This window comes from Ictalurus furcatus, chromosome 10 (assembly GCF_023375685.1).
Source record: "Ictalurus furcatus strain D&B chromosome 10, Billie_1.0, whole genome shotgun sequence".
Lineage (NCBI taxonomy): Eukaryota > Metazoa > Chordata > Actinopteri > Siluriformes > Ictaluridae > Ictalurus > Ictalurus furcatus.
This window is the reverse complement of record NC_071264.1, coordinates 13,662,161-13,669,141: the sequence shown is the minus strand read 5'-3', so window position 1 is coordinate 13,669,141 and position 6,981 is coordinate 13,662,161.

Below are 6,981 nucleotides of genomic sequence, written 5' to 3'. Positions count from 1 at the left end.
CCTTGTTTGTTTTTCTTTCCTGGTGCCTCTTCTTCTCTCATTTGCTGCCTCTTTTGCCTGTCCTGTGGTATGAATAAGTCTGTAAACCAATTGCCTTTTGGTCTGCTTTTGTGTGAAATATGTCAGTTCTGTGTGATTTTTCATATGTTACTTGGTGTATAATTGCTGCCATATGATGACCCAACACCCCACCTCCCAGAAAGAGGCCTCAGTCAATTCCAAAGGCTTTAGTACATTGCAGTGATTTGACTTCTATAGACTTTCAACAGAGCGCAACTCTTGCAATGTGTGTCTTTGTGTTTCACTGTCTCAAACGTAACCAAAAGTGCCACATATTAAATATATACCATAACAGTTCTGAGGATATGAATAGAACTTGCTGAAAGTGTGTGTATACGTGTGTGCTGCAAAATCCAGGGCTAACAGCTCAGCAATTATGAAAACATGAGAGTGAGAAAGCCCAGCAGTGGAGCAGATGTGAAAACTGGAGAGCAGCCAACCCGAGGCCCTCTGTAGTCCACGTTCTTCATCTCAGACACACAAAGGAAAGGTGGAGGAGACAATGAGAGTGGATGAAAAGATCAGTGATAGGCAGAGAAAGAATGGCTTTCATCTGCTTGCATGCTTCTCACTGCATTATATCTCATTATTCATACATGTTAGCATTTCCTTAGCCTCTATTTATTTTGAACAGATGGATAGACTCATGGACGAATGGACAGATTGATGGATGGATGGATGGATGGATGGATGGTGGTCAGAACTGTCCCATTGCCATCATCAGACACTGAATTGTGGATGTCTGTCTGGCTGAGGCAGATTTCTGCAGATGGTCAGCAGACTGCATTCCTCACCAAGTCTTCCAACTGAGTTCAAACAGCAGGGAGAAGGCCAAAGTCCCAATGCAATAGCTTTCCAGTGTCAAGTGGAACTCAGTCTGTCTTCCCCACTCACTCCTTCGACTGCTCCACACAAAGTGTGCCTGTGTGTTCGCCGGACTGTGGAACAGGTCACTGGCCTGAATGTACTGAATGTACCTTCAGCTCTGTTTTCCAAAGTGCGTTTGTATTTGTGTGGCTGTGAGGCAATGCTCTGTCGCCTGGAAACCTGCTGTTTATGGTCTGATTATTTAAGTTTGAAGACTGATGAAAATTTTGTCATATGAACATAAGCACAGCAATAAAGCATAGTGTCATTAAAACTCACGCTAGCCACAGAGTTGTGCTTTCTGGCTTGCCCCGGTTTATAAGCTCACTGAAATAAGTACAGCACAGTAACAGGATGTTATTGGTGGCTTACGGGAATGTCAGCTCATGTTTTGGCCAGTTAGTTTATCTTTGAGTGAAAACACTGACTGACAGTATTGCAAGCCATAAATTTGGATGAAACCAATATTTGAGTAGTAAAGTATAGAAAAAAGGTAATGTTGCATTAGGCCTAAATAGAATATTTGTTCAGGAATTAGAAACAAATAACTGAAAACATACAATATTTTTCATTTTTAGTCATCAAAAATGTGAAGAAAATCACTCTAAATTGTTCCAGAATTACATTTACATTTATTCATTTAGCAGACACTTTTATCCAAAGCGACTTACAAATGGGGAATGAAAAGGTTATTTTTTTTTAAATGCTTATCTGGTTAAAAATAAGATTTTTCCATTTCAGTGTGATTTCGAGAAAGAATATCCTAAACCTAAACATTTTCCCAGTAAGCATAAATTCCTGTAAACAATTCAGCACTTCCTGCATACCTGTAGCCAAGTAACATTAGCTATCCACCATAAGCAGGTTTTCAAAGATGGGTGATGGTAGAAAAAAAAATCTGTGTAGAAAGTATTTTTCCAACCATTCTGCAAGCAAATAATCAAAATGCAAAGTAGAAAATGGTCTGGAAATAAATTAAAAATAAATGCATCTTCATGGTTAAATATGCAGTGTTGGCTGTTTGGCTTTACTTAGTTATTACATTCCATATATTTCCCAAATGTCTGTACATGTATTCCAATATTTCTAATCTGATCTGATGATAACAAACATGTTTGCACTTTGCAAACAGTATTTTAATGATAGAAAGCTGCTTAAACAAACAGAAAGAAATGCTTAGAGATTCTTTGTGCATGCTCAAGATATGGCAGTTCCCATTACAGCAGTGTCGTTCAAATAGAACGTTTGAAGGAGAAGCCTTGAAGCAGCATCTGCGCTCTTCCAATGGACCAGATGTGCCTTTGGTTCTGTGGCCAAGTCTTTTAGCAGTGGCGGAACAAGACTGCTACCTCCCCAGGGGAGAAGCATATAATAGCAGAACTGTTTCAGGCAACAGGTAACCCCCACACACTTCCAAGTACAGTGCTCATGGGAAGCTGGAAGGCCCTCAAGCTCAAACAAAGCAGAATCAAAGGCGGCAAAAAGAAAATCATTAGATTTTAGGTAAAGAAAGCACTGCTCTGCACTACTCACTGTAAATTTGTAAATACATTATTCAAAATGAACAGATCATGTGTTCTAAACAGATAGAAATACAGGTACAAAAATTATGCACAAATCGTTCATTGGTTGAGACTAGTGTACATTGGGACTGGGATCCTGCAGGACACACACACCCACACACACACCCACACACACACACACACACACACACACACACAAATCCCAAAGGTGGGAGGTTTTTTATCTCCACCTACTTCCAAGCTTGCAGGAGAAAAAAAGACCATGTTCATTCATTCACCCTCAGTAACTGCCTGGTCAGGGACATGGCGGTTTAATTAGACTACTGCTTTGTTTATATTTTGGGAAATACAATTCTAAATTTGTTATAATAGCGCAAGCGGGATTTTAATTCCAGTAATGTAGCTGAGATTGAGCCAGAATTCATGTATAATGTATATAGCACAATGGTAAGGTTGGTATCTAATTAATAGAAAAAACCTTCTGGGTTAGGTCACCCACTTTGTGTTTTTATATACAGATATGGATACAGATATTTGGAGCACTAAACAGATACATATGCCAAAAAACATAGTGCCGTTGTGTTACAACCCTTGTATGTTCACTTTCTGGCCAAGGTAAAGTCTTTTTTTTTTTTAAATTATCCCTTCAAAATACAGACAGACAAACAGAATTCCAAAGGAAAAAGATCTGGGTTACATTTTTCTTATAATTCAGCCAGCTGGGATTGCAGGGATTGGAATGTTGGAATACCATCCTCACTCTGATCGAGAGGAGATTTTAAGCTAGTCAAGCAGAACTGTAAGGATTATTGGATTTTTACAAAGAGTCCTCTCATGCTATCCAAAGGCTGTGGTCACTTCCCATGTCTACCTTTTTCCAAAATGTATTGTTAAAGGCTCTGAACGGATTAGCCTTCATGGAAAAATTGCCATTAACATTTCAAAGAGATAAATTGTTTGCCCAGGAAGGCCAACAGGGACAAAACACAGCAAAATTTCAACTTAGCCATAGTTGAAGTGATTGGAAACATATACAGCAGAACAATGACTAGTGTTGAAATTTCTAGTAGAAATTATGATAAATCTGTCTGCTAAACCTTTATGTTGTGGGAAAGCCTTTGTTGCTTTCAAGACTGCCTGCCTTGTTTAGTTCTTCCCCATGTGGTCTTTGCACTTTAACGCTTTCAGGCCATTACCTAAGGTGAATTATTCATTTTTTTAAATGGGTCGCCCAGACCAGGAGAAGCCCCAACACAAACAGAGAAACAGGAACAAAAGAGGTGAGAGGAAGCTTGATCCATGCTGACAGGCTCTGAGTCATCTTTCAACTGTCCATGTGTGTGCACCAAAACCTTTTCAAAGGCAAGTTAGAACTCACTGAAAGATGTGCAACACCACTGCATTATGACACAGTTCTCAGATTTAGCACCACAGAGTTTCAGGTTTCAGAATATGGGGGTGTAATGGCATTATCTGTATCTGTTTATTGTTCTAAATTTTCATATCTGCATCTGTATTTGATTTAATCCTGTCTGTGCAGTTGTTGTACCTATCCATGACAAATTTATTTGGCTCTATTTCCCAAAATATAGTCAAATCTAATTGCATGCCTCTTGTTTACATGACTTAAAAAACATATGTATGCACTGTATGTGTGTGTGTGTGTGTGTGTGTGTGTGTGTGTGTGTGTGTGTTCTAGGCCATGAAAACATGATAAAAACAAATATAAACAGCACAAAATGAGGTTTCAGTGAATGTTTTTGGAAGTTGTTTTGTATCTCTGTTCATTAGTCATGGATTGTAATTCATAGAAGCATTTGCATGCCACTGAGAGGCCTGTGTATGCTCTTTGTTTTTCTTTCCCTCTTTTTTTTTGTTGTTTTGGTTTCCTTCAACAAACCTGCAGGTCTTTGGTCAGAGTTTTTGCTTTGACAGGTGAAGATCAACTGGGGCCATCACTATTGACCACCATGTAGGACTGAAATGAGGAGGTCGGAATGGGGTCACCAGCAGCTCTGTCATTCTATACCTATTCAATAATATGGCCCAGCCCCCACAAGGTCAGAGGTCATGCACAACATACCTTCCCCTCCGGAAAGTTCTCCAAACAGTAGCTAAGGATCCCCAAATTGAGTCACATTCACAAAAAGTTGAATGAAAACAATGGCTTAAAATCACTGCAAAGGAAACATAACATGCCACAGTTCTCTTCCTCAGCCTGATTTTTCACTCTCCATGTTAGAATGTTATTTCTGAATAATGGAGCCAAATGAATTCAAGTGACTTTTAAAAGGATTAGCAGTGATAATAATGCCAATTGTGCCTGTCACTTTTGAAACATTTCTGTGGAGACAGTAAAATAGACTTAACGAGGATGTGTGAAATGCTTTCAACTGCAATTAACACTTAATGCTTAGCACATGAGAGAAAACATTGTTTTCTTCAGTGGCTACATCTCAGGACCTTCTCACTGACCAGAAATTATTGTAGGCTCAGAATAAGACTGGTGACCAAGGTTTTGATTTTTTTTATGTCAAAACATCTATATAGTATATAATTATTTCATGCCTGGTATCACTTCAAACATGATCCTGAAAGGCTGTAGCAGTCAGTTCACTGATTAAGTTTTTGGGCAAAATATGTTCAATGTGTGTTAAAACAATTATTCCTTAGGAATGTAGAAGCAAATCCTTTCTTTTGCATCAAGAATATAACCAAAAATGTATATATTATATGTGTATAATATATATTATATATGAAATATAATGTGAACAGATAGTGAGTTCTAAACAGATACAAATAAAAAGATGTGAATAGGCACTATACTGTTTGTTTTGTTTTTTTGTTTTTCTCTTGGCACAAGGGTTAAGAGGAAACCTGTTTGAGGCTAGTGGTGTGCCTGGGAATGGGAATCCCATGAGACACAATAAAAAAAGTTGTGTGAGAGGAAGGTGTGAGCAAGCAGTCAGATATGAAGCTTGTGGGATTGCAAAGACCGTGTTCATTAACATGAATGCGTGTTAGCTGTGTGATGCATTTCATTAATTAATGATGCATTCATTCATTTCCTTCATTAATCCTTAGTTGAAATGATATTTTCAGAAATATAATCAACTAAATTTCTTAGAAAATATCAGCAAGTACAAACAAATATAATAACAATGCTAATTGGAATTGGTTGAGACAAATTATGAACTGGAGTGATGTAGCTGAGGTTGAGGAACTGTCAGATTCAGACTTCACAGACCATACTGAAAGAAAGAAAGAAAGAAAGAAAGGATTAGGTAACACCCACTTTGGGCTTAATTTAGAATACAGATACAGATACAGGTATTCACAGCGGTACACAAATATAAATACAGATAGTGTCATTGCATTACACCCCTATTTTGCACCCTCCAAACCCATTTCCCAGCACTTTATAAAACATGTTTAAGAATTTCTCTTGGGAGACAGGCAAAGATAATTGGTCACAGATTTTTCTGTCTTTCAGGACACAAAGAGATCTCCTATTCAGCCTAATGCAGCTGTCCCATTCATGAGCCCACAGCAGTGCACACACACAGCCTGATTCAGTTGTTCAGCAGAAGCTGTGGGTGCTTTCCCACCCCTGGACCTGACCCTCAGACCTTTCCTCTACCAATGCTAGGATCCCTTGGTCGCACTAGACTGCCCTGGGCCGTTATTAGTACAGCCTTTGATATTAGCAAACTCATCAATTAGAGGTCCTGGGTCACTCGGAGAAGTGCACCTGTTGGAGGACTTACTTTTGGATAGATGGTTCTTACTGACAAGGGTCATGTTGGCTTGATTATATTTTGGTGGATGAATGGCCTTCCTGAAAAGAGTTCATGGGTCATTTGGGAACGGTTAAAATTAATCCAAGTTTCAACTGAGAATACACTATGGTTATTACATCTATCTACTAACAAACTAGCACCTTGATTTATATTAGCACCTTGATTTTGGTCAAATTTCATATGAATCATGTTCATGAATGCATTAATGTGCTGTTATACATAATGCATTATAATGCCTATCATAAACCTGTAATAAACTCCTGTAACTGCTAATAAGTAGCTATAGATACATTCATGTAACTATGTTATATGCACCACATTAGTTAATTTTGGATACTCCAGTTTTTGTTTTTTAAACATACTTGTACCACAATGCTGTTGAATGCTTGATTCTATCTGATTCTAGATTCTATCTGATTCTTGATTCTAGGTGATTAATTCATTGTAACAGCAGCTCTGACATTAGTCCCAACTGCAAGGCTTATATTAATGCACTCATTAATGCACTCACTGGATGGTGAATGCTCCACTCAAACAGATAAAACAAAGATTAGATTTTTTTTGGAAGTAGTCTCCTTGACCTTTTTTCAGTCAGGGGTAACTTGAAGTTTTGGACATAAAAGTCTTCAGGATGGAGTGGTATAAGAAGCAACATTTTGAAGCATGCTGTTATTAGAAAATAATCCAATTTAGTGAGGTAACACTAGCCACTGATTATTTTAGCACATATA